Source organism: Bos indicus x Bos taurus, chromosome 2, assembly GCF_003369695.1.
Source record: "Bos indicus x Bos taurus breed Angus x Brahman F1 hybrid chromosome 2, Bos_hybrid_MaternalHap_v2.0, whole genome shotgun sequence".
NCBI classification, from domain to species: domain Eukaryota; kingdom Metazoa; phylum Chordata; class Mammalia; order Artiodactyla; family Bovidae; genus Bos; species Bos indicus x Bos taurus.
Window position 1 is genome coordinate 1673094 of NC_040077.1, and position 27792 is coordinate 1700885.

The 27792-nt window shown below is 44.0% G+C and overlaps 2 protein-coding genes across 3 annotated transcripts in view; one reads left to right on the forward strand and one right to left on the reverse strand.

The window, feature by feature from the left end:
• Positions 1-8953, reverse strand: part of FAM168B (family with sequence similarity 168 member B) — a 41055-nt gene extending 32102 nt beyond the window's left edge. The window contains exon 1 of the mRNA XM_027554459.1: positions 8695-8953. The gene's annotated coding sequence lies outside the window, so the exon portion shown is untranslated. The remainder of the gene's footprint in view (positions 1-8694) is intronic.
• Positions 8954-22963: 14010 nt separating this feature from the next.
• PLEKHB2 (pleckstrin homology domain containing B2) overlaps positions 22964-27792 on the forward strand; it is a 49302-nt gene continuing 44473 nt past the window's right edge. The window contains exon 1 of one of the 2 annotated variants that reach the window (XM_027554484.1): positions 22964-23078. The gene's annotated coding sequence lies outside the window, so the exon portion shown is untranslated. The remainder of the gene's footprint in view (positions 23079-27792) is intronic. The other variant, XM_027554470.1, reaches the window with a different exon arrangement.

A 27792-nucleotide genomic window follows, 5' to 3' on the forward strand; every position in this document is an offset into this window, starting at 1 on the left:
ATCCCCGGCTGAGGAACTGATATTCCACTAGCTAGGTTCAGTTCAGTTGCTCAGTCGTGTCTGACTCTTTTCGACCCCATCAATCGCAGCACGCCAGGCCTCCCTGTCCATCACCAACTCCCGGAGTTCACTCAAACTCACGTCCATTGAGTCAGTGATGCCATCCAGTCATCTCATCCTCTGTCGTCCCCTTCTCCTCCTGCCCCCAATCCCTCCCAGCATCAGAGTCTTTTCCAATGAGTCAACTCTTCGCATGAGGTAGCCAAAGTACTGGAGCTTCAGCTTTAGCATCATTCCCTCCAAAGAACACCCAGGGCTGATCTCCTTCAGAATGGACTGGTTGGATCTCCTTGGAGTCCAAGGGACTTGCAAGAGTCTTCTCCAGCTCCACAATTCAAAAGCATCAATTCTTCGTTGCTCAGCTTTCTTTACAGTCCAACTCTCACATCCACACATGACCACAGAAAAACCATAGCCTTGACTAGACGGACCTTTGTTGGCAAATGAATGTTCTGCTTTTCAATATGCTATCTAGGTTGGTCATAACTTTTCTTCCAAGGAGTAAGCGTCTTTTAATTTCATGGCTGCAGTCACCATCTGCAGTGATTTTGGAGCCCCAAAAAATAAAGTCTGACACTGTTTCCACTGTTAGCACCAAAGACAATGACACACACAAAAAGGTGCCAGTACCTGCTGACTTTCTAAAAGACACATGTACTTCAAAACACTCTTGGCATCAAATTCCATTACAGAGACAAAATACAAAAACACACCACTTCAAATTTCTACCTCAGCTTACTGACTTAGAATATTTCCAACCAAGCAGTTCAGTACACACAAAAGTATACCTGGTCAAATCCTTAGCCTGTGCAGTAAATTCTAAAGTAGAAATTAATTGGAGATATCAGTGATTGGGACATTCATTACCTAAATAACTGTCTTATTTCTTTAACTTCCAAACCAAAAGGCAGAACAAAATCTGACATGACATCCACAACCACAGCTAAGACAGAAATCTAGATCGGAGCTGTCCAAAAGAACAAGGATGAAGATGCTCCCTATCTTTGGGAGAGAGCATCCATTAGCTATTAATACAAGTAAACAACGAGCACCTGAAAAATGTGGCTAGGATCGGATCTGATTTTTTATTTAACTTCAGTCTAAATTTAAATAGACGTGTTTGGCTGTAGGCTACCATACTGGACGATGCAAATCTACAGAACAGATTAGAAAGAAACAAGGAGAGCAAAGCATAAGAAGTAGAGAGGAAAACCAACTGTATTTTACATCACAGTTTAAGAAGAAACAAATTGGTAACTTGTCAATCCGCATTAGCTTGCACTTTTAACCCATTCTTGGCGGATCTACAACATAAAATGTAGAGATTTTTTCATATATTTCATCTACTTCTCTGGTTCAACTATCATTTCTAGAGAGGTGAATACTTTTCAATACTCTATTTCTCTATTCTGTGCCAGGATCTAATTTCATTTTCTTAATTGAATAAGTAAAGCACTACACAAAGGCCACGGGGGGGGGGGGGGGGGGGGAGACAAGTCACAGTCCCTGTTCTGAGTTTACCATCTAGAAAAGTGCTGCCCCAGAGAACTTTCTGTGAAGATGAAAATGTACATCTGCTCTGTCCACATACAGTAGTCACTACCTGAACACCTGAAATGTGGCTAGACCAAGGACCTACACGTTAGCTGAACTCTGAATAGGGACATGTAGGTGGTGGGTACTGTACTCGACAGGCAGGTCTGCAAGTCAGAAGACATAAACAATGGATGACTCGGGGTCAGAGTGTTAAGGGCCATAAAGGAATAAAGTGTTGTGAGGGTTGAGTGGGAAGAGCAAAAATTTAATGCAGGAGGAGAGGAATGGTCAGGAATAACTTGGATTACACAGGTGGTATAAGCTCTCAACAGGTAGGATCTTGAAAAGACACAAAAATTAGAAAATGCAAGATGCACTTTAGGGACACTTTGCTACTGGGCTTGTTTGGAGCTTGGGCTACATGTGAATCACGAAGATGATTACAGAGACACAAATTAGGTTGGAGCTATCACATGGAGACCCTTAACTGTGCGGCTGCGCAGGAGATGTCATCTGGTAGGCAATGAAGCTGAGGAACAGCATAGCAGTTAAAGACAGGAGTTACCATTTGACCTGGCAACTCCACTGCTAGGTATACACCCAAGAGAAGTGAAAACACATATCCACACAAAAATTTGTACCTGAATGTTTGTAACAAAATTATTCGTTACAGCCAAGAACTGTAGACAACTCAAAGCACTGAATACCAAAGGCTTTCCTTACACAATCTTACAGTCTAAACCACTAATAAAATCTTACTCTACGTTTGCCACTAAAAAAATGTACAGAATTACACTTGAATTCTAAATACCATACGTCCAAACTACCCAGAAGTTCCTAAAAGCATTTATGCTTCCCAAGAGACTAATAACTACTTCCTAAAGTGATTAAGAAGTTATAATTAAAACTTACAGGTAAAAAAAAATAACAGGATTAATGAAAGAAAAAGCTGCAGTTCCCACTTCAACAAAAAGGTTTGCACAAGGTCTATGAACAACGTAACAGCTTCTCAAGTTACTTTTGCCTTCAATCTGTCCCCGCATCAGGGTCTTTTTCAATGAGTCAGCTCTTAGCATCAGATGGCCAACGACGTACTGGAGCTTCAGCTAAAATTCTTCCAATGAATATTCAGGGTGGAGTTTCTTTAGGATTGACTGGTCTCATAGCCTTGCAGTCCAAGGGACTCTCAAGAGTCTTCTCCAGCACCACAATTCGAAAGCATCAATTCTCTGGCACTCAGCCTTCTTTATGGTCCAACTCTCACATCCATACATGACTACTGGAAAAACCATAGCTTTGACTATACAGACCTTTGTGGCAAACTGATATCTCTGCTTTTTAATACTCTGTCTAGGTTTGTCTTAGCTTCCTTCCAAAGAGGAAGCGTCTTTTACATTCATGGCTGCAGTCACTGTCTGCAGTGATTCTGGAGCCTAAGAAAGTAAAATCTGTCACTGCTTATCCTTTCCCCTTCTATTTGACATGACATGATGGGACCAGATGCCACAATCTTAGTTTTTTTTAATGTTGACTTTTAAGCCAGCCTTTTCATTCTCTTCTTTCACCCTCATCAAGAAGCTCTTTAGTTTCTCTTCACTTCCTGCCATTAGGGCAATATCATCTGCATATCTGCAGTTGTTGACATTTCTCCCAGCAATCTTGATTCCAGCTTGTGCTTCATCCAAGCCAGCACTTCAAATAATGTACTCTGCACAGAAATCAAATAAGCAGGATGACAATATCACAGCCTTGACATACTCCTTTCCCAATTTTGAACCAGTCTGTTGTTCCATGTCTGGTTCTAAATGTTGCTTCTTGATCCACACAGATTTCTTAGGAGACTGGTAAGGTGGTCTGATATTCCCATCTCTTTAAGAATTTTCCACAATCTGTTGTGACTCACACCGTCAAAGTGGGTCTTTAGCACTGTCAATGAAGCAAAAGTAGATGTTTTCCTGGAATTCCCTTGCTTTCTCTATGATCCAATGAATGTTGGCAATTTGATCTCTGGTTCCTCTGCCTTTTCTAAACTTGGGCCTTCTTAGTGAACAGTGCAAATAGAGAAAAAAGATAGAATGGGAAAGACTAGAGATGACGTCAAGAAAATGATAGATATTAAGGGAACATTTCATGCAAGGATGGACACTATAAAGGACAGAAATGTTAAGGACCTAACAAAGGACAAAGAGATTAAAAAAAGGTGGCAAGAGTACATAGAAGAACTGTACGAAAAAAAGGTCTTAATGACACACATAACCACGATGGCACTCTCCAAGAGCCAAACATCATGGAGTGTGAAGTCAAGTGGGCCTTAGGAAGCATTACTACAAATAATTAGTGGAGGTGATGGAATTCCAGCGGAGTTATTTCAAATCCTAAAAGATGATGCTGTTAAAATGCTGCACGCAATATGCCAGCAAATTTGGAAAACTCAGCAGTGGCCACAGGAGTGGAAATGGACAGTTTTCACTCCAACGTCAAAGAATGTTCAAACTACCATACAATTGTGCTCAGTTTATTGATTAGTGGACATGAATGCTGAACCCACTGACCAATCTTAACATCACTAAGAGCAAACTACTTATTTTTTTAAATTTTTATTTATTTTGGCTGTGCTGGGTCTTCACTGCTGCTCGAGCTTTCCTTTAGTTGTGCTGGGAGGTGGCTACTCTCCAGTTGCTGCTCTGGCTTCTCATTTGGCAGCCTCTTATTACAGAGCACAGGATCTAGAGTGTGTGGGCTTCATAGCTGCCACTCCTGGGCTCTAGAGCACAGGCTCAATAATTGTGGCACACAGGCAAGTGGGATCTTCTTAGATTACAGATTGAATCCATGTCTCCTGCATTGGCTGGTGAATTCTTTACCACTAAGCCACCAGGGAAGCCCCCCAAGCTACTTTCTACATGCATCCTCATACGATGGAATCACTCTGCATCATCTGAGGTGTACTGCTACAAAAATACTAAAATCTGAATCCAGTGTACCCTACACATCTACCTCCCAGGTGACAGAAAAAGGCAGGAATTAGAGAAAAATACTGAACACCATAAAGCAATCAGACAAAGCCAAAAGGAGGGAATCTAGAGGGCAAGGGGTCTGGGAAAAGGCGGAGAGTAGGGAGAAGGATGGTTCTAGATTAACATAGATTTAATAAAGGCCACAGGAGGTTTTTGTTTGAATCCTGGTTTTAAGATGGAAAAAATTATAAAAAGGTATTTTAAGGATTGAGGGGTACAAACCAACGGGTTAGATATCAAATGGCATTAAACAATCATTAATTTTCTTCTATGTGAGAATAGCATTTTGTTATGTAAAGATGCATTGATTTTTAGAAGTACATATTAAACTACTCAAGGGTAAAAATGACACGATGTCTGTAATCTAAAACATTTTTTTATTTTAATTGGAGGCTAATTACAATATACTCATTGGAAAAGACTCTGATGCTGGGAGGGATAGGGGGCAGGAGGAGAAGGGGACGACAGAGGATAAGATGGCTGGATGGCATCACTGACTCAATGGACGTGAGTCTGAGTGAACTCCGGGAGTTGGTGATGGACAGGGAGGCCTGGCGTGCTGCGATTCATGGGGTTGCAAAGAGTCGGACACGACTGAGCGACTGAACTGAACTGAACTGAATTACAATATTGTGGTGGTTCTACCATACATTCACATGAATCAGCCATGGGTGTACATGTGTTCCCCATCCCGACCCTCCCTCCCACCTTCCCCTGCCATCCCATCTCTCAAGGTCATCCCAGTACACCAGCCCTGAGCATGCTATATAATGGGATTGATATGTTGGGTATATGGCTGTATGTTGTATTTGCATACTTTTTAAGTAATGAAAAGTTAAAAGTAAAAAACCACCATCACCACTCTGCCTGGGATTCTAGTGCCTACTGTCACCCAGAAACCACGGATTTGCCAGTCTGATTTGGTATGGGCCAAGAATCCCAATTTCAAGGCGAGAGAGACAGAGAGACAGAGACAGAGACAGAGAGAGAGAGAGAGAGAGAGAAAGAAAGAAAGGGAAGTCGCTCGGTCCTGTTCAACTCTTTGCGACCCCATGAACTATAGCCTACCAGGCTCCTCCGTCCATGGGATTCTCCAGGCAAGAATACTGAAGTGGATTGCCATTTCCTTCTCCAGGGGATATTCCTGACCCAGGGATCAAATGCCGGTCTCCCACATTGCAGGCAGACGCTTTACCCTCTGAACCACCAGAGAAGCTAGTTATCACTTTTTTTTTTTTTAAGTTTCTCATTTGTAATGATGAAAATGTCAGAATTCCTATGGGTGGTTTGACACCTGCAGCAAAATAGTTAAGTCTCAGATTAGGGTTTCAGAGAAGGCAATGGCAACCCACTCCAGTACTCTTGCCTGGAAAATCCCATGGACAGAGGAGCCTGGTAGGCTGCAGTCCATGGGGTCGCTAGGAGCCGGACACGACTGAGCGACTTCACTTTCACTTTTCATTTTCCTGCATTGGAGAAGGAAATGGCAACCCACTCCAGTGTTCTTGCCTGGAGAATCCCAGGAACGGGGGCCTGGTGGGCTGCCATCTATGAGGTCACACAGAGTCGGACACGACTGAAGTGACTTGGTAGCAGCAGATTAGGGTTTAAAAAAGATTACAGCAAAAATTTCTCAACTTGAAATCTAATAATCCTCGGAGGGAAAGTATATTTAACATCCATCACTGTACTAGTTTCTCTAGTCTCAAAATATACCATGACCTAAACAAAGTTCCCACACAAAACAGTAATTCTAAAACTTTACAAAAGAAAAAAAGAAAGTGAAGTCACTCAGTTGTGTCCGACTCTTTGCTACCCTGTGGACTGTAGAGGCCTTGTATATTATTTTTCTTCATACCAAGAAAACTAAGGTTAAGGGGCTTAAAGTCTCTCTCTCAGACAGCAATACACAAGATAAAACCCGAACAACACAATCAGCACTGGAAAGTCTGGGTAACACCTGATAACATCAAGAAGAGCACATAAGATAGACTCTGAACGCCTCCAAACTCGAGCTTCACTATCAAGGTTTCCAATCTATTGGGAGACATTCACATATTTCTGCACAGAACTTCAAAGATAGAGACATAAAGTGGAACCCAGGCATAAGAAAAGTAACCATACCTCTATTAGGCTGGTGTGCTGTTGTTTTAAAATTGCTCTCAATTGATCAGTGAAAAGAAGCTGTTTAAATAAGACAAGTTTGGGAGGCAAAAATTTGCCTTTAAGCTACAGAACCTATAAAATAAAACTTAAAATAATATTCTTTATACGCACTTAAGCTTGTTTTTCCCAATTCTAATCCTCTACCTCTGTGGCATTACACTCATTTTCTCGTTTGAAAATTCAAATAATTTTGACATCACAATTCTGTCTAGCCTTAAAACAGAAATGAATTGAATGGCAGCTGTAGAGTAGAATACTAAGTAAAAATCTAACAAATCTATCAGGCCTGGATAAGAGGGCAAGGGCAGTAATACCAACAGCAGCTTCCTCCGCCCATCTGGCTTGTAGGATCCTTCCACTATTCTGAAGAGCAGAAGGCAGGAAGAGGGGATGCTACCTGCTCCATGTGTCTAGAGTGACTGCTACACAGAACCTAGAGGAAGGCCGCAGTTTCCAACTCTTAAAGCCTGCAGGGACCTCTACCATACCTTCAGTTCAGTTGCTCAGTCGTGTCCAATTCTTTGCGACCCCATGGGCTGCAGTAAGCCAGGCTTCCCTGTCCATGGCCAACTCCCAAAGCTTGCTCAAACTCATGCCCATCCTGTCCGTGATGCCATCCAACCATCTCATCCTCTGTAGTCCCCTTCTCCTCCCGCCTTCAGTCTTGCCTAGGATCAGGGTCTTTTCCAATGTTCTTCACATCAGGTGGCCAATGTATTGGAGTTTCAGCTTCAACGTCAGTCCTTCCAATGAACACCCAGGACTGATCTCCTTTAGGATGGACTGGTTGGATCTCCTTGCACTCCAAGGAACTCTCAAGACTCTTCTCCAACATCACAGTTCAAAAGCATCAATTCTTCGGCGCTCAACTTTCATCACAGTCCAACTCTCACATCCATACACAATTATTGGAAAAACAGCTTTGACTAGAAGCACCTTTGTTGGCACACCTCAGCTTGTCCATTTAGTCACAAATACGACTAAACGGAAGTAATTATGCAAACACATACTAAAGCAAGCCCACTCTATAAACCCCAAAAGAAACAAAAAAAACTTCACAATGTGCACCATAGTACCTTCAACAACAGAACAATTAGCCTAATTCTTTCCTGTCAAAGCAAAAATAACCCAATCCTTGGTTACTTAACCCAAGTTCTAAAATGCGTCCCTACTATTATTGCCAAGTTCTTCATATACCATTTGAGAAAATAATCTTAAAAAATTACACAAGGGTGACTTGAAAATTTAAGGAGGGGGAAGGAGACAAACCTTTTCATTTCAAGAAAGTCCTGCTTGGCAAAACACTCCAAAATACTTTTATGTATGACTTTAATGAAGCATTAACTCATACAACCCATCAGATGCACGCTTATATACACTATAAGTGAGGAAGACCCTATTCGTGGACGCTGTAACGGCGCACCTCTCTTTCAAAGTTGACCAAGGCTGGGCCATGATACGTCCTTTCTGGTTAAAACATTGAAAGCCTTTCAAGCTAAGGCTTCTGCCAGGCAAATGGAATAATGTTTACTTTGTGAGAAAAGTGGATAGTTTACACACTGGAAACGATGAAAATCCTACGAACAGAAACACCACCCCATTGCTTCCCCATTTTTTGCATTTCCCTGATCTGATCACCTGAACCTTAAAAAAAAAGACCCAGAGAACACTGTTGTGCAACAAACGCCGCTCTCGCCGGCCCGGGGGCGGCTTCCCCGCCGCCCACGCCGCACCTGCCCGGGCGCCCCGCAGTCCAGCCCCGCCTCCCTCGGGCAGCACCGGCCCGCCTGGCCCCGCGGGACAAAGCGCCGCCGCGGGCCCGACCTTGGCACCGCCCAAATCGGCCGCACAAAGCGCCGCACTTCCGGCCGCGCACGCCGCCGCCAAGTCCGCCGCCCGCCCCGCCCGCACTCACCGCGCCGCGAGGGCAGACTGGGCCTCAGTGATCAGAGCTCGCCGGTCCAGGGCGGGCTCAGCGGTCGGGCTCGGTGAGAGGCGCGCGCTGCGCAGGTCTGCTCCGTTGCGGGGCTGAGCCGCGAGGCCCGGGTCGCCGCCACCGCCGCTTACCCGGCCTGCGCTCCCGCTCGCCCCGCTCTGCCCGGCCCGCCTCTCCGCAGCCCGCGCTCCTCGCCGACGCTGCGCTGCCGCCTAACCCAAACCTCACTTCCGCCTGGAGCCCGCCTTGGCGGGGGCGCGCAGACACGTGACCCGCCGGCGCCTTCCGGGCTCCCGGTCGGCGTGCGCGCTCCCGCCGACGTCCGAGAGGCGACGGGACCGGGAGGCTTCCCGGAGCTGTTGCGTACAGAGATCGTCGGGCCGAATTTCTGTGGTCTCTGCGTCTGGAGCGTACAGGGCGGGGAGGGCGGGGTTGGGGGGTTCAAACAGAAGTCAAACGGCGCCCGGAGGATGTCTGTTGACTCATTCGAATAAACGCTCATGTGGAATATTTTTCCTTACGCCATCTTTGGGCTCCTACGCTCATGGTATGGAAAGGGCACAATGGAACATAATTATAGTGGAACATAATTATTAACTTCTTACGGGAAAAAAAATGTATTCGATTTCGTGTTTTTAAATAGCCCCGCACTACAGGAACCCTTGTGTAAATGCAGGCGCGGCGGCGGGGGCGCGCTCTTCCCCAATGCCAGGCTCCGGTCCCCAGGCCTGTGTGGTCGGCTGTTGGCTTAACGGCCAGGGCCCGGGCGCTGGGACCTTCCAAGCTCGCGCGCTCGGCGTTCTTCGCGTTCGCCGTTCTGAGTGCTCTGCATTCATTAAGTCACTTAATACAATAAAGTCGTTTTACAAATGAAGCAGTTAAGGCACGAAGAGGCTGATAAGTCCCTTCGAGAGCAGACAATTTCTTGGAAGCCGACCAGGTTGAAACCCGAACGTCTGACTTAAGGGCACTTACTCTTAAAAGGGGGACTTTGGGGTTTGCACTTTCCCAGAGCTGCTCTCAACTATTTCTGTAACATTACTAGGGCCCACAGGTTCCCCGCGTGATGTGAGAGCCAATGGTTCTGCCTTGGAGAAAGGTGGAGGAATCCTGTGGTCTCTGCTCAGCTGGGAGGGTCCAGGCAGTCTTATCTTTCCCTGACCAAGCCGAGAACATCTACTACTGGTTCGCATTTCAAAGATATAAGTGCACGTTAAAATGCTACCCACTCCAGTATTCTTGTGCTTCCCTTGTGTCACAGTTGGTAAAGAATCAGCCTGCAATGTGGGAGACCTGGGTTCAATCCCTGGGTTGGAAAACTGCCTTGGAGAAGGGAAAGGCTACTCCAGTATTCCGGCCCAGAGAATGCCATGAACTGTATAGTCCATAGGGTCGCAAACAACTGGACATGACTGAGCCACATTCACTAAAATAGTTGCAAAGGACTTGATTTTTGTCACACTATAGAAGATGGTGGGTGGTTTTAAATACAACTAGATGTTACTCTTAACCGTTTTAATATAGACACTGGTGATTTGAGTCCCACTGAAAAGCTAAAGTGAAGTCGCTCAGTCGTGTCCTACTCTTTGCGACCCCATGGACGGTAGCCCACCAGGCTCCTCCATCCACGAAATTTTCCAGGCAAGAACACTGGAATGGGTTGCCATTTCTTTAGTTTCCATTTTAAAAGTACATGAATAAAGGGCTTTCCTGGTGGTTTAATGGTTAAGAATTGACCCGCTGATGAAAGGGATGCAGTTAGATCCCTGATCTAGGAAAATCCCACATGCAGAAGAGCAACTAAGCCAGAGTAGCACAACTACTGAGCCTGCCGGCCCTAGATCCTATGCTCCACCTTAAGAGAAGCCACTGCAATGAGAAGCCCATGTACCCTAAGGAAGAGTAGCCGTTGCTCAGGGAAACTAGAGAAAGCCCTTGCAGTTTAAGGAAGACCCAATAAGCCAACGATAAAAATTTAGAAATACATAAATAAGTTCTGTAACCGTACAGAATTCCATTGTGCTTTTTCTTCTTAAACTCCTGCTTGCATACCACTGTCTGCACAGAATTTAACCCTAATATTAATATATTTGCGGAGAAGGCAATGGCACCCTACTCCAGTACTTTGCCTGGAAAATCCCATGGATGGAGGCGCCTGGTAGGCTGCAGTCCATGGGGTCGCTAAAAGTCGGACATGACTGAGCGACTTCCCTTTCACTTTTCACTTTTCACTTTCATGCATTGGAGAAGGAAATGGCAACCCACTCCAGTGTTCTTGCCTGGAGAATCCCAGGGATGGGGGACCCTGGTGGCTGCCATCTGTGGGATCACACAGAGTCGGACACGACTGAAGTGACTTAGCAGCAGTAGCATTAATATGTTTGTGTATTGAGTCTATTTTTTTAAACCACTTGTATCTGTCAGGATAGCTAGGAAATGCTGCAGTAACAAGCCCCAGATCTCAAGTGTTTTTACACAATAGAGAAGTTTATTTCTCACTTAAACATCAGATCTGAAGCAAGTGGAATCATCTAAAAAACTATACTAACAATAAGAGCAACCAGTGATTATCAAAATGAGAAAAAAATATAAGGTATCTAAATTAACAATGAATTAGAAAATATGATGGAAGAGAAGATCCATTTTATACAATGTTGATTACTTATAGACAAAATGAAACAATATATAAAAATAACAGTAATACCCAGAAATAAAACTTGCATAATAGTTGTGAAAGGTCTATATGAATAAAATTTAAAATACCCATCAAATCACACCAAAAAATCTCTTAAATACATGGAGAAAAACATATTATTCTTGGATAATTTTTCTAAATTTATGAATTTAATACAATTCCTATCAAACACCAATAATTACTTTTAATTAGGTAAAGTGATTCTGATTTACACATGAAAAGATCAACAAGAAAAATCAAAAGCAAGAGTATCTGGAGAATTCCCTGGCAGTTAGGAGTCAGCTTTCATTGCCCAAGACCCAGGCTCAGTTCCTGACTGGGGAACTAAGATCCTTCAAGCCAAAAAATAAAAGAATATTTGCCAAGAAAACATTGAGGGCAAAGAGTAATAGTAAGGGTGCTACTAGACCTATCGAAATAAGAAAACATATTTAAAAGCCTCAATCAACAAAGCAGTGTGTCACGGATGCATGAATAGACAGATCAATGAAATAGAACATTCAGAAATACACTCAGATTATTTTCAGAAGTGATATCTGATAAAGGTAGCATCTCAAGTCACTGCGAAGAAAGATGGACTATTTAATAAATGGTACTGGGACAGAAACAGCCATCTGAAAAAATATAAAATTGAATTTATAGCTTACCATACCAGAATAAAATCCAAATCAAAAAAGATACAAATGTACAGCAATGGAATTATAAAAGAGCAAGAAATAAACAAAAAATAATTTTTTTTATCTTGGAGTAAAAAAGCCTTTTTTAAAAAATCAAACTTTAAACTTTTTATTTTCTATTTGGGTACAGCCGATTAAAAATGTTGTGGTAGTTTCAGGTGAACAACCAAGGGACTTAGCCTCAAGTATACATGTATCTATTAGGCAGGAAGTTAGACAAAAGCAACAAGGGGAGGCCTGGCTGAAAGGGATGCAAGCTGATCTCTGAACTCCATCTTAGACACACCCAGGAGAGCTCATGCATAGGCTGCAAAATAAACACAGAGATTTTCAACTTCTGCATATGTGTCCTCAGTTCAGTTCAGTTCAGTTGCTCAGTCGTGTCCGACTCTTCGCGACCCCATGAATTGCAGCACACCAGGCCTCCCTGTCCATCACCAACTCCCGGAGTTCACTCAAACTCATGTCCATCGAGTCGGTGATGCCATCCAGCCATCTCATCCTCTGTCCTCCCTTTCTCCTCCCGCCCCCAATCCCTCCCAGCATCAGAGTCTTTTCCAATGAGTCAACTCTTCACATGAGGTGGCCAAAGTACTGGAGTTTCAGCTTTAGCATCATTCCTTCCAAAGAACACCCAGGGCTGATCTCCTTTAGAAAGGACTGGTTGGATGTCCTTGCAGTCCAAGGGACTCTCAAGAGTCCTAGGCACCACAAAATGACCACAAGGGCTTCTCCAAGTAACCTTAGGCAGTTAGGAGCCCAGTAAGGGAGCATGAATATTCTACATCTAATTAAAACAGACTGAATTATGGGACGACATAAACGGCATGCGGCTGCTGCTGCTAAGTCGCTTCAGTCGTGTCCGACTCTGTGCGACCCCGTAGGCGGCAGCCCACCAGGCTCCCCCGTCCCTGGGATTCTCCAGGCAAGAACACTGGAGTGGGTTGCCATTTCCTTCTCCAATGCATGAAAATGAAAAGTGAAAGTGAAGACGCTCAGTCGTATCCGACTCTTAGCAACCCCATGGACCGCAGCCTACCAGGCTCCTCTGTCCATGGGATTCTCCAGGCAAGAGCACTGGAGTGGGTTGCCATTGCCTTCTCCGATAAACAGCATAGTCTACTGTTATATAGCATATGTCCATTTGCATCCCTTTCATTGATTGGAGGTGAGTACAAGCGCTACTTTACACAGGCTATAACCAAAAGGAGAAGACTGGAAGTATGAAAGGAGGAAGCCAAGAGGGATCAACAGGAAGAATGAGGAGGATTCCTTTGGGGTGGGCCTGCTCTCATGTCATTAGAGTGTCTAATAAAAGCTCTGTCTGCTTGAGCTGAACTAAGCTGTAACTTGTCAGTTGTTTTACACCGTTTAGCCCATTGCTCCAAATTTTTGTTGCAATGAGAGAAGAACCCAGGAAGATGGGCCTGGTAGGCTACAGTCCATGGGTTGAAAAAGAGTCAGGCACAATTTAGCAGCTATACAACAACAACAAATCAAGAAAAGTATACAGAAGAAAAATGTTCATTCTACAATTCCACTTCAGGGAGTTTGTCTACAGAGATACTCTCTGAAGTGTAAAATGAAATAGGTTCAAGCTTATTCATTGCAGCTTTTCTAGGAGTAACAAAGTATCTGAAACAACCCCAGTGTTTGTCACAATGGGACTGACTGAATAATTGACTCCATAACTCAAGATAGAAATGAGCAGATTATCTATATACTAAAATGGAAATATCTTCAAGGTAAACTGTTAAATGGACAAAGCTGTCTATCAAAATCTAGACACCTTGGGTAAGAAAAGCTTTGGTTTGACATTTTAAGAACAAGTGAACTAAAAGGGACAGGAATGGGTGAATTTAATTCAGATGCCCATTATATCTATTACTGTGTGCAAGAATCCCTTAGAAGAGATGGAGAAGTTCTCACAGTCAATGAGAGAGTCTGAAATGCAGTACTTGGGTACAACCCCAAAAATGACAGAATGATCTATTTTTTTTCCAAGGCAAACCACTCAACATCACAGTAATCCAAGTCTATGCCGCAACCACTGATGCCAAAGAGGCTAAAGTTGACCAGTTCTATGAAGACATACAACACCTTCTAGAGTTAACAACCGCCCCCCTCCTCAAAAAGATGTAATTTTTGTCATAGGGAATTGGAATGCAAAAGTAGGTAGTCAAGAGACACCTGGAATAACAGGCAAGTTTGGCCTTGGAGTACAAATTGAAACAGGGCAAAGGCTAACAAAGTTTTGTCAAATAACACACTGGTCATAGCAAACACTCATTTCCCACAACCTAAGAGATGACTCTGCATATGTACATAACCACGTGGTCAATACTGAAATCAGGTTGATTATGTTCTTTGCACTGGAAGCCTGAGAAGCTCTCTACAATCAGTAAAAACAAGACCAGGAGATGACTGAGGCTCATATCATGAATTCCTTATTGCAAAATTCAGGCTGAAATTGAAGAAAGCAGGGAGAATCACTGGGCTTCTCAGGTGGCTCAGTGGTAAAGAATCTGCCTGCCAATGTAGGAGACACAGCAGACATGGGTTTGATCCCTGGGTTGGGAAAATCCCTTGGATGAGGAAATGGCAACTCACTCCAATATTCTTGCCTGGGAGGAAATGGCAACTCACTCCAATATTCTTGCCTGGATAATCCCATGGACAGAGGAGCCAGGTAGTCTACAGTCCACAAGGTCACAAATAGTCATACATGACTGAGTGAGCACATGGAAAACCACTAGGCCATTCAAGTATGACCTATTATTAGGTCAATTCCCTATGATTATACACTGGAGGTGACTAATAGATTCAAGGGATTAGATCTGGTAGACAGAGTGCCTGAAGAAATATGGATGGAAGTTTGTAACATTGTACAAGAAAGCTGAAAGTGAAAGTCACTCAGTCGTGTCTGACTTTTTGCGACCCAATGGACTACACAGTCCTTGGAATTCTCCAGGCCAGAATACCGGATTGGGTAGCCATTCCTTTCTGCAGGGGATCTTCCCAACTCAGGGATCAAATCCAGGTCTCCCACATTGGTAGTGACCAAAACCATCCCACAAAAAAAGAAATGCAAAAAGGCAAACTGGTTTGAGGAGGTTTTACAAATAGCTAAGGAAAGAAGAGGAAAAAAAGGCAGGGAGAAAGGGAAAGATATACTCAAATGAATTCAGACTTCCAGAGAAGAGCAAGGGAGATAAAAAGGCCTTCTCAAATGAACAATGCAAAGAGATAGAGGAAAATAATAGAATGGGAAAGACTAGAGATCCTTTCAAGAAAATTGGAGATATCAGGGAACATTTTATGCAAGGATGGGAATGATAAAGGACAGAAAAGGTAAGACCTACTAGAAGCAGTAGACATTAAGAAGAGGTGGCAAGAATATACAGAACTATACCAAAAAAGGTCTTAATGACCCACATAACCACAATAGTGTGGTCACTCACCTAGAGCCATATATTGTGGAGTGTGAAGTCAAGTAGGCCTTAAGAAGCATTTCTGTGAGCAAATCTAGTGGAGGTGATGGAATTCCAGCTGAGCTATTTCAAATCCTAAGAGATGGTGCTATTAAAGTGCTGCACTCAATATGCCAGCAAATTTGGAAAACTCAGCAGTGGCCACAGGACTGGAAAAGGTCAGTTTTCATTCCAATCCCGAAGGGCAATGCCAAAGAATGTTCAACCTACCATACAATTGCACTTACTTCACATGCTAGCAAGGTTATGCTTAAAATCCTTCAGGCTAGGATTCAGCAGTATGTGAACCAAGAACTCTCAGATGTACAAGCTGGGTTTCGAAGAGGCAGAGGAACCACAGATCAAATTGCCAACATTCATTGGATCATGCAGAAAGCAAAGGAGTTCCAGAAAAACATCTGCTGCTGCTTCATTATCTAGGCTAAAGCCTTTGACTATGTGAATCATAACAACCTGTGGAAAATTCTTAAACAGATGGGAGTACAAGACCACCTTACCTGTCTTCTGAGAAATTGGTATGTGCATTAAGAAGCAAGAGTTAGAACCAGATATGGAATAGTTGACTGGTTCAAAATTGAGGAAGGAGTATGACAAAACTACATATTGTCACCCTGGTTATTTAACTTATATGCAGAGTACATCATGTGAAATGCCAGCAACCCAGCTTGTGATTCAGCGAAGGAATTAAGATTACCAGGAGAAATATCAAGGACCTCAGATATGCGGATGATACCATTCTAATGGCAAAAAGTGAAGAGGAACTAACGAGCCTCATGATGAGGGTGAAAAAGAGTCCCAAAACTGGCTTGAAACTCGACATCAAAAATAACTAATATTATGGCATCTAGCCCCATCACTTCTCAGCAAATAGAAGGGGGAAGAATGGAAGCAATGACAGATTTTATTTTCCTGGGCTCCGTAATTACTGTAGATGGTGACTGCAGCCATGAAATTAAAAGACGCTTGTTCCTTGGAAGGAAAGCTATGACAAACCTAGACAGCATATTAAAAAGCAGCGACATCACTTTGCCAACAAAGTTCTGTCTAGTCAAAACTATGGTTTTCCTTGTAGTCGTGTACAAATGTGAGTGTTGGACCATAAACAAGACTGAGTGCTGAAGAATAAATGCTTTTGAATTGTGGTGCAGGAGAAGACTCTTGAGACTCCCCTGGACTGCAAGGAGATCAAACCAGTCAATCCTAAAGAAAATCAACCCTGAATATTCTTTGGAAGGACTGATGCTAAAGCTGAAGCTCCAGTATTTTGGCCATCTGATGTGAAGAGCCAACTCATCAGAAAAGACCCTGATGCTGGGAAAGATTGAAGGCAAAAAGAGAACGGGGTGGCAGAGGATGAGATAGTAAAGTAGCATCACTGACTTGATGGACATGAATTTGAGTAAACTCTGGGAGATAGTGGAGGACAGTAGAACCTGGCGTCTGTGGGGTCATAGTCATATGCAACTTAGCGACTGAACAACAACAACAGAATGTATCACATGTTATACAATTAAAAAGAAATAAAATTTTCATATTTTGCAGAATATAAAATGGTATAATCATTTTGGAAAAAGCTCTGGTCATTTCTTTAGAAAAACACACACCTGTACACCTATCCTATCAGCCAGGAAATTGAAGGTATCCACCAAAGAAAAATGAAAGCATTCTTCCATGAAAAGAGTTGTACAGAAATGTTCATAGCAGCTTTATCGAGAACAACCAAAACTTGGGATAAGACAACATGGCACTCCTTAGGAGAACGATGGCTATTCAGGCTCAGTGGTGTGCAGGTTGCTTTCAGTGCTTGCACCATCTCTGGGAATCCAAGAGTATGTTTTCAGGAATTTGGCAAGCCAGACTTTGTTAAACATTGAATTATAGGAACTTGATGTAAAAACAAAAGGAATAATACAATTCAAACTTTTCTAATTACTTTCTTGTTGCCTGTTCCCTAAGGGTTTGGGGAGCTCTGGGCTTTGCCAGGTGGAAACTCTGAGCTATTATATTAATAATTGGCTGTGGGCTCCCTTCCTCTGTCCCTTTCACAGTACTGCCTCTAGAGCCTGAAACGCACCATGGCAGGAATGCAACTCATGGGATAGTAGTGATCAGGGCTTGATTCCTTGCTTTGCTAATTTTACGGATTTATGTACATGATTGAAATAGTATTGTTAATACTATTTATTGTAAATAAAGATGAAGAATTTAAAGGGATAGTATATGTAGGTGTCATATCTTGTATAGCACAAAACTATTCTTCTAATATTCAAAAACTATTACTATCTGATTCAACAAATAAGTTACTTGAAGCTCCAACTAGGAAAGAAGTGATTTATTATAGTGGGATGCTTGTGAGGCTTACAAGCAGTGGTGTGAGAGGGAGAACTTAGTGGGCTACGATTTTATAATCAAAGGAAAAGTAGGGAGGGAGAAAAACCACCTTCTTCCTCAACCATGAGTAGAAGGACATCAGGTTTCCATCATCAGTTCCTCTTCCAGGTTGGGCAGGAGAGTTTTATTTTCCCTACATTGTCAAGCCAGGACTATCATGGCACTATGAAAAAATAATTTCAGGTCTTAGTACAATGAGGGTCTTTCACTTTAAAATGTCAGCTTACCATAAATTATTTTTTATGTACACAGAGAGCATGTGCTAGGGGTCATTAACACTGAGCTCTGTGAGCAGGCTATGGATCTTACCACCATTGTTTTACTGTTTTGGGTCATGTCTCATGCTTCTGATGCATGGTTTTATTGCTAAGCAAGCCTGCTTGGTTTTGTACTTAAGTATACTTGTTTTCTTGAGTAATCATTAACTTACAGGGGTGTCTCATACTTTTTTGTACTTTAATCTCCAAGTGGGATTAACTACTTAATCACCTGCTTTGTCCCTTTAACTCTGTCCCTATCACTTCTATTGAGTATTTCACTAAAAACCTTTTTAAAATTATCACTGAAAATTGATATTTCATTTGTTTTAATTTGCATTTGTTAGATTCCAGCCAAGAGTCATTTAAAAATATTTGTTATATTTGCATGTTTTCTTATAGGAATGATTTATTCATATACCCTTTGCCTGTTTTTTTATTGGAGTCAGTGTTTTTTCCTGTCAACTATATGGTGACTGTAGCCATGAAATTAAAAGACGCTTACTCCTTGGAAGGAAAGTTATGACCAAACTAGACAGCATATTCAAAAGCAGAGACATTACTTTGCCAACAAAGGTTCGTCTAGTCAAGGCTATGGTTTTTCCTGTGGTCATGTATGGATGTGAGAGTTGGACTGTGAAGAAGGCTGAGCGCCGAAGAATTGATGCTTTTGAACTGTGGTGTTGGAGAAGACTCTTGAGAGTCCCTTGGACTGCAAGGAGATCCAACCAGTCCATTCTGAAGGAGATCAGCCCTGGGCTTTCTTTGGAAGGAATGATGCTAAAGCTGAAACTCCAGTACTTTGGCCACCTCATGTGAAGAGTTGACTCATTGGAAAAGACTCTGATGCTGGGAGGGATTGGGGGCAGGAGGAGAAGGGGACGACAGAGGATGAGATGGCTGGATGGCATCGCTGACTCAATGGACATGAGTCTCGGTGAACTCCGGGAGTTGGTGATGGACAGGGAGGCCTGGCATGCTGCGATTGATGGGGTCGCAAAGAGTCGGACACGACTGAGTGACTGATCTGATCTGATATTGACAAGAAAATAATTGAGGGTTTAGTAGGAAAATATTGTTTTCTGTTCACTAGCTGGAGGCAACGTTTTTGGAGGCAACATATACCTCTGTTCTGGTTTTGCACGTTGGGATGAACACAGAGATCTATATCTCTTCCCTTCCAAGGCCCTGTTAAGGTAAAAGAAAAAGTATTTTAAAAATTATTTTTCAATATTTATTTATTTATTTGACTGCACTGGGTCTTAGCTGTGGGGTCTAGTTCTCTGACTAGAATCAAACTCAGGCCCCCTGCTTTGGGAGTTCAGAGTCTTAGCCACTGGACCACCAGGGAAGTCCCCCAAAGTTTTTTTTGGCTGCACTGGGTCTTTGGTCCTGCGTGTGGATTTTTTCTAGTGGGGGCAAGCGGGGGCTGCTCTCTAGTGGCAGTGCGTGGTGCACAAGCTTGTCCGTGCACTGCGTCCCACTGCTGAGGCCCGAGGGCTTTAGTGTGCTGACACAGGCACACTGACGGGCTTAGTTGCCTCGCGGCATGTGGAAGCGTCCCTGACCAGAGACCAAACCGGTGTCCCTGCATTAGCAGGTGGCTTCTTAACCACTGGACCACCAGGGGAGTCCCCCAAGAAGGTATTTTTAAAAGTCCCTAATAGTTTCAGAAAACAAGTTAAAGGACACTGTCAGTTAACTGAAAATTTGAGATAACTGATCACAAAAGAAAGCAATTGGGGTTGGAGGCTTCTGATTCAAGATGGCAGATAAAGAACATACTTCTCCATTTCTCCTTAGACTTTTATGAAATAGATGATAAATGTTTAAAAAATAATAGACATCAGAGAAAACTGAAGCATCAGTAGAGGCCCTGGTGCATGCAGTTGGGGAGGGAAGGGCCTCACTTTCAAGTGGATAATTCAAATACGTAGAAAAAGCTGCAACCCAGAGCAGGTGTGATGGGGGCAGAGGGGAAAGGTGGTGAGAAATGAACCTGGAAACAGGAATAGTAACTGCAAGGCTGCCTGTGCCACAGCTGGACCTCATCTGTCTTCCCCATTCTTGTATGATGTTAGTTTCATGTTGATAGTGAGCGAAAACCCAACTGATCTCCTCAGAAGAAATGAACTCAACTGAAGAAAGCCTAGGCTTCTCAGTAGATGTTGAGGGCGAAATAAAGTCAAATCTAAGTGTACAAAAACTTGTTTCCTACCAATAGAGGCAGTTCCAGCACTTCCTCATAGTAGGAGCAAAAGTGTATCAAGTTTGGTGGAAGAGCTTTCTGTTCTGGGTTGGACTTCGCTTTGACTTGCCCCACAGTCAGTTCTCACTAGAATTGTATTTTGTATGTCAATTGGGAGGGATTTGGGGTACTGATGAAAACTGTGAAGCTGGTGAAGTTCCACTGCTCTACCCCAAGTGGTACCTCTGTTTTAGATAGACAGATACTGTGGGGGGCGGGCAGGGGGGACAGTAATCCATAAATAGAAGAGGAGCAGTTGTGATTAATTTAGAACAGGTAAAGGAAGTGGGAAATAAAAGAATGTCTATATGTCTATTACCTCCTGTTGCTTGGAAGATTCTCATTCCAGATTACGTGGGGTGTGGCAGGGAGATGACATTTTACTTCATGTCCTATTTTTAAATTTTTTAAAATTTATTTTTGGCTGTGCTGGGTTTTCCTTGCTGGTCTCTAGTTTCAGCGATTAGGGGCTACTCTTCTTTGTGGTGTGCGGGTCTCTCACTGTAGTGGCTTCTCACGCTGAGGAGGACTGGCTCTCCGGGCTCGGGTCTCAGTACTTGCAGCTCTCTGGCTCTAGAGCGTGGGCTCTGTGGTTGTGGAGCATGGGCTTCGTTGCCCTGCAGCATGTAGAATCTTCTCAGATGAGCGATCAAACCCGTGTCCCTTGCACTGGCAGGTGGATTCTTAACCACTGGACCACCAGGCAAGTTCCATGTGTTATCTAGACATTCTTTTTTAACCACAAGAACTTATCACTTTCAGTTTCAATATAAAGCAGTACTAGTAATTGGGAAGTGGGGCTAATCAGGTCATAGTTTGGTTTGCTTGAGTTGAGTACCACACAATTATTGGAGCCAAGGAGTCAGGCAACTGATGGAAACAGTTCCAGTGTGGTTCCCTGAAGCACAGCTTTCAGTATTGGCTACATATTCAGTATTGGGAAATGTGTGACTTGAAATGGCAACCCACTCCAGTACCCTTGCCTGGAAAATCTCATGGACAGAGGAGCCTGGTAGGCTACAGTCCATGGGTTCACAAAGAGTTGGACATGACTGAGTGACTTCACTTTCACCCAAGGTTAGCTTTCTCCCTCCTGTACTTTTCTTGTCAGCAAGCTTGGACAGAAAGCCAATTTTACTAAAGCAGAAAACTTACTAACAGGTGTACCTGCTCCACTTCCCAGAACATCTATCTACCTATATCTGGACTCAACTACTACTTTTTCTTGTTAATTTGTTAAAAGTGGTTTTTAAGTTGTTTCACTGATTCATTAAAGAAAATTTCGCAAGTACAGAAAAGCAGGAAGAAGAAATAAGTCATCCGGAGTCCTGTCACTCAAAGACAACATGCTAGTGTATTTTTGGACCCTCCAAATCCAAGCTCTGAAAGACATCTAACACTGAAGGTAGTCAGAGTTAGACGTGCAGCTCTACTGAGACAGTCAGCATGACCCAGGATACTGAAAGAGTATTTCTGTCTCTCAGTTTCCCCTAAGGTAAGGTATTATCTTACATAACCATGGTACAATTGTCAGGACTAAAAATGGCTAATAATTACTGTTAACTAAAATAAGAATTTGGAATTTATGAATTCTTTCACTAACATCTTTTTTTTTTTTTTTATTCTGTTACAGGATCCCATCCAGCACACTACATTGCATGTGAGTTTCTCAGTCTTTCTTTGTTTTTCACTACTTGAGTTTTGAGGAATACTGGTGAAGCATTTTGTGGAATATCCCTCAAGTGAGATTTGTCTGATGTTCTTCTCATAGTTAAGACTAGGGCTATGCTTTTCCGGGGGAGTAAGACTGTAGGAAAAGTGACCTTGTCATTATGTCATATCAAGGGTAAATACTACCAAAAAGACATTGCTGTGTTTGTTAACCTTGATCATGTGGTTGAGTAGTGTTTGAAAGGTTTCTTCAGCTTTAAGTAATTTTTCCTTTTGCCAACCCTGGGAGGAAATGACTATGCACAGCTCATGCTCATGGGTGGGTGGGTGGCAATTACTAAATCCTCTGGATGGAGTGTGATTCAATAGAATTCTTCTATAAGGAAGAATTAGCTCCCTTCCCAAATAATATATTTATTTATTTACAGCAGAATAGACTCTGGTATACTTACTTTATATTCTAAATTATAACTGTGCCAGGTTTGGGCACTGGGAGCTCTTGCAGGTTGAGTCCTTTGTCCCTTGACACACCTACACGTATTTTTGAGCATTCCTGACTTACGGCGCTGTGGGATGCTGCAGGCTCAGTCGTACTTTCCCTGCCCCAGTTCTAGAGTCACCGGTATCTCTCAAGAGCCCTGCCCAGCTCCTTTTGCGAGAAAGTGGTATTTACAAGCAATGTCAGGGGAGTCTACTGTTCCTTTTCAGTTAAAACTTAAGCCTGACCCTGCCCACGCCGCCCCCATTAATCAGGCTTCTTTGGGCCCCGCCGCACCCCCGCCCTGCCTTGACCCCTGCGCATGCGCGCCGGGGAGGCGTGACGTCTGACGGCGGCCGGGACGCCAGCGTGAGGCCGCCGGTGCAGAGTAACCCGGCAGTGTCCTTTCGCTTCGGACCTGTTTCCGTGCACGGTGGTGGCCGGAGGCTTTCCAGGTGAATATTCGTGTCCGACTTCTGTGACCCAGACCTCCTCAGGCCGGGCCCATCCACCCTGCACCTATCCGAGGAGACCCCAGGCCCGCGCCCTCCGTTCCCCACCCCGGCGGCGGTCCCCCCGGAGCCTCCTTTGGAGAGGCCCATCCGCCCCAGCCCCGCCCGAGCCCTTCCCCTCCCATTCCTTTCTCCTCCGTGTCCCCTTCCTTTCTCCTCCGTGTCACCCTGCTTCTCTGCTTCCCTCCTTCCCCCGGGCCCTCCCAAGCTTGTCCGAGAGCCGCCGCCTTCGCCTCTTCCAATCGGACCCCCCTTCCAGACCGCCGCGCTCCACCCCTCCGATCCTCTGCTGTAGCCGTACGCCTGGGTCTTCTCCAGAGGAAACCCCCCTCCTTTCGTCCCTTTTTTCTCTCCTGGAGCCTCCCTTGGAGCTGCGCGGCCGCGCCCCATCCGAGCTGACCCCCCAGCGGCTCCTTCCCTCCCTCTCTAGAGCTTCCCCTGGAGCCGCCCGGCCAACTGGAGAGCTCCTGCTGCTGCCCCGCTTCCTGCAGGTGCCCCCCGCCGGCCCGCTGCCCATCTGCAGTGTGGGCGCAGAACTCCGGCCCTGCTGTCCCGCCGGCCTAGGGGATTTGGACTCTTTGGTTCTCCTCTCACCCGGAGGTCATCCTCCTTAAGAAGGAATCTGGAATGGCATTGAAGCTTTGCGCTCCCGTGTGGGGCCCTTCTCCGCTTGTTTTCATCTACTCTCGGTTTTGCAGTGTCTTAAGTTTTACGTGCTCCTAATTGTATTATGTCTTTTTTTTGACAGTTGATTGTCTCACCTGCTAATTACATTAGGAACCTCAAAGCTCAGGGGTTTTCATTTCGCGTCAGAGTAGTGTTTTTTGTTCTTTTACCTCAAAAGTAGGGTAACTTACACAGGAACGTGTTTATAAATGACCGAATAGTAAAATTCCAGGTTTCCAGGGTGAGCGGGGGAAAGGAATGAGGTGAGACGGTCACAGTATCAAAAAAATCTAGGGGGACATGGTTAATTTTAAACCATGTTGGAATTGACTCTTGAGAAGCTTTCGTTTTTTTAAATGTCTTTTCTGAATTGAACCGGGTAGAGCCACTGCCAGAGGGAGCAGCGCTTTTGTCTAAAGGAAGGGAAGTTCCTGGGTCTTGATGGACTTTGAGGAGACCAGTTCCTCAAAAGTGCAGGAAGTGACTTGTCTCAGTCACGAGGGGAGAGGGAATTAGGGCCCCGAGCTAATTACGTGTTAACTACTTGTTTGTTTACGACCCTTAATGTTTGTCTGACAAATAATGACCAAAGTACAATAGATGTGTTTATGTGCATATGCAGCAAGACTGCTCCTGCAGCTGGTTCTCTTGTGCTCAGCACGTCCCCTGGGCCCAGGAAGTTCTTAACCCTGGGCTGGGTTGGACTGGTCTGATGGTTATTGATAGAAGGTGGTTGTTGGGGAGAGAGCTGGGCAGGTGCTTGTCTGGTCTTCCCTGTGATTAGTGTTTACTCTTGTGTGGTAGTGATGACTCAACTAATGCCCCGGCCCTTCCCCCCACTGCCCCTCAAATCTCTTGAGAGCAGGAATCAAACATATGTTGCAGGATTATCCTGGCAGGTGAGAGTGTCTGGCGCAATATAGGTGGTCAGTAAATGCTTACTGAAGGAGATTGCAGAAAAGAACTCAGAACCTAACGCCATTTCTTTACTAGCATGTTTTTAATGGTGTTAGCATATTCTGTAAGTAAATAACCTGATAATCTCAGGCACGGAATTTGTGAAATGTATACGTAAGTGGTGTAGAAAGAACAGATACCTTCTTGAGGTAGTCATATTACTTCTTGGGAAAATAGAGGTTTTTCTTGATTCACTCTAGAAGGTTTGCTGTACTTACCAGGATGCTACCCTACATTAATATTTGGGTTCTTTCTCCTGTCCTCTTTTTTGTTTCTTACTGGATGTCTAAAGAAATTAAAGAATTACTTTATTAATGTCAGTAACTACCAAAAACTGCTGAGTAAAATAAACTATTAAAAATGTTACAAAAGGACTTCCCTAGTGGTCCAGTGGCTAAGACTCTGCACTCCCAGGGTTGGGGTTCAATCCCTGGTCAAAGAACTAGATCCACATGCTGCAACTAAAGATCCTGCGTGCTGGAATAAAAATGAAGATGGAAGATCCTGCATGCCACAGCTAAGACTGGCGCAGCCAAATAAATATTCTTTAAAAAGTTACAAAAAGTGGGCTAGTTGAATCAGTCGTATTTTATTGGCTGTATATTTGCTTCTTAATTTGATCCTGAGTACAGAGTATTGGACTTGCCTCTTTGTTTTAGTCTGTCTGTCCTTTGGTGAGTGCTTGTATTGGGTTTGTTATTGAAAATTGATTGGTATGTGAAATGGCCAACACCAAATATGAACTGACCTCTGAATGATAGATTACCCAATCCTTGTCCCCTGTGTTGTTTTGGAGTCCTTGAAGAACAGTTTTCCTTCTTTTGATAAGGCAGTAATTTTACAGCTAAAATACTAGTTCCTCTGAAAGTGAAAGTGTTAATCACTCAGTCGTGTCCAACTCTTATGGGATCCCATGGATTGTCTCCTCTGTCTGTGGGATTTTCCAGGCAAGAATACTGGAGTGGGTTGCCATTCCCTTCTCAAGGGGATCTTCCCCACCCAGGGTTTCCTACATTGCAGGCAGACTCTTTACCGTCTGAGCTGCCAGGGAAGCCCCTGCTGCTGCTGCTGCTAAGTCACTTCAGTCGTGTCTGACTCTGTGCGACCCCATAGACGGCAGCCCACCAGGCTCCGCCGTCCCTGGGATTCTCCAGGCAAGATCACTGGAGTGGGTTGCCATTTCCTTCTCCAATGCATGAAAGTGAAAAGTGAAAGTGAAGTCGCTCAGTCGTATCCAACTCTTAGCGACCCCATGGACTGCAGCCTACCAGGCTCCTCCGTCCATTGGATTTTCCAGGCAAGAGTACTGGAGTGGGTTGCCATTGCCTTCTCTGAGGGAAGCCCCTAGTAAGTAAATTACCTGATAATCTCAGGGAGTGAATTTGTGAAATGTGTAGGTACAGAAACAACAGATAACACTTTTTAAAAAATTTTGCCCAGCTGTGCGACTGTGGGATATTAGTTCCCCAGCCAGGGATTGAACTGCTCTTGGCAGTGAGAGCTTGGAGTCTTAACCACTGGACTGTGAGGGAAGTCTCCAGATACCACTCTTGAGGTAGTCATATTCCTTGAAAAGGTAGACAGGTAGACCGTGCTAACTAAATGAGCCAGGTAAAGTGGGCTTTTAGTTCAGAACTGTCAGATTCCAAAGGCAATTTTCTTTCCGTCTTTTAAATTGGTCCTCTTTAGGATTCAATTATTTTTAAAGTGATTTGAGTTCATATTCAAAGTAACTTGACTTGAGGAATTCCCTGGCAGTCCAGGGACCAGTTAGGGCTGGGTTCTCTCACTGCCCCAAGGTTGTGGGGAGGGCAGGGTGTGTGTTCTGGGTTTGATCTCTAGGTGGGGAACTAAGATCCCATAAGCCAAGAGGTGCACCCCCGAAAAATGAAATGTTGAATATGATTTGTATTTTTAAAACTTTCTGTAGGTTTTATTGGTATGTGAGTAATGTGGCTATTATGCAGCTAGTTTGCTGGTATTCTGTCCTGTAGAACCAACGACACCCGACTCCAGTACTCTTGCCTGGAAAGTCCCATGGACGGAGGAGCCTGGTAGGCTGCAGTCCATGGGGTCATGAAGAGTCGGACATGACTGAGCGACTTCACAGTCACTTTTCATTTTCCTGCATTGGAGAAGAAAATGGCAACCCACTCCAGTGTTCTTGCCTGGAGAATCCCAGGGACGGCGGAGTCTGGTGGGCTGCCGTCTATGGGGTCGCACAGAGTCAGACACGACTGAAGTGACTTAGCAGCAGCAGCAGCAGCAGAACCAACGAGTTTTAGTTTATGCATTAGATCCTACTCCAGGGTATACATAATAGCTTCCCTGGTGGCTCAGAAGGTAAAGAATCTGCCTGCTGTGCAGGAGACCTGGATTTGAGCCCTGGGTGGGGAAGATCGCCTGGAGAAGAGAATGGTAACCCCCTCCAGTATTCTTTCCTGGAGAATCCCATGGACAGAGGAGCCTGGCAGGCTACAGTCTGTGAAGTCACAAAGAGTCGGACACGATTGAGTGATTAAACGCTTGTGTGCGTGTGCACACATACACAAACACACACGGAAAGTGAAATTCAGCAAGGTATGTCAGAAAGCTATTACTGTTTCTTCAGAGACTAATTTAGTTAGGTATTCTGGGAAGGGTTTTTTGGTTTATGTTTTTTTTTCCCCTTCCTTTTACTATGTGTTCAAATTTTGACAGCCAGGGGCATCTTAATAAGTCTTCTAAGCCATTTGAGAAGCAGCCTTATGTGCTTCTGTCTTCTAGAATGTTTTCGGCAAATTTTAGGTGGATGGTGGGGAAATAATAGCAAAAATAGTAGAAATAATTGCTGTGGGAGCAGCTACCATTTGTTGGTTTTAGTAACTGTCACGCACTATGCAAGCACAAGCTATTTTACCCAGTTTTCCAAATATCTTATCCAAGTAGATATTAGTATTCTCACAGAAACTAAGGCTTGGAAAAGCTAAGTAACTTGCCCAAGGTGATTTATAAGTGATTGAGCCAGGATTTAAAAGCAGTTCTTATGACTTCA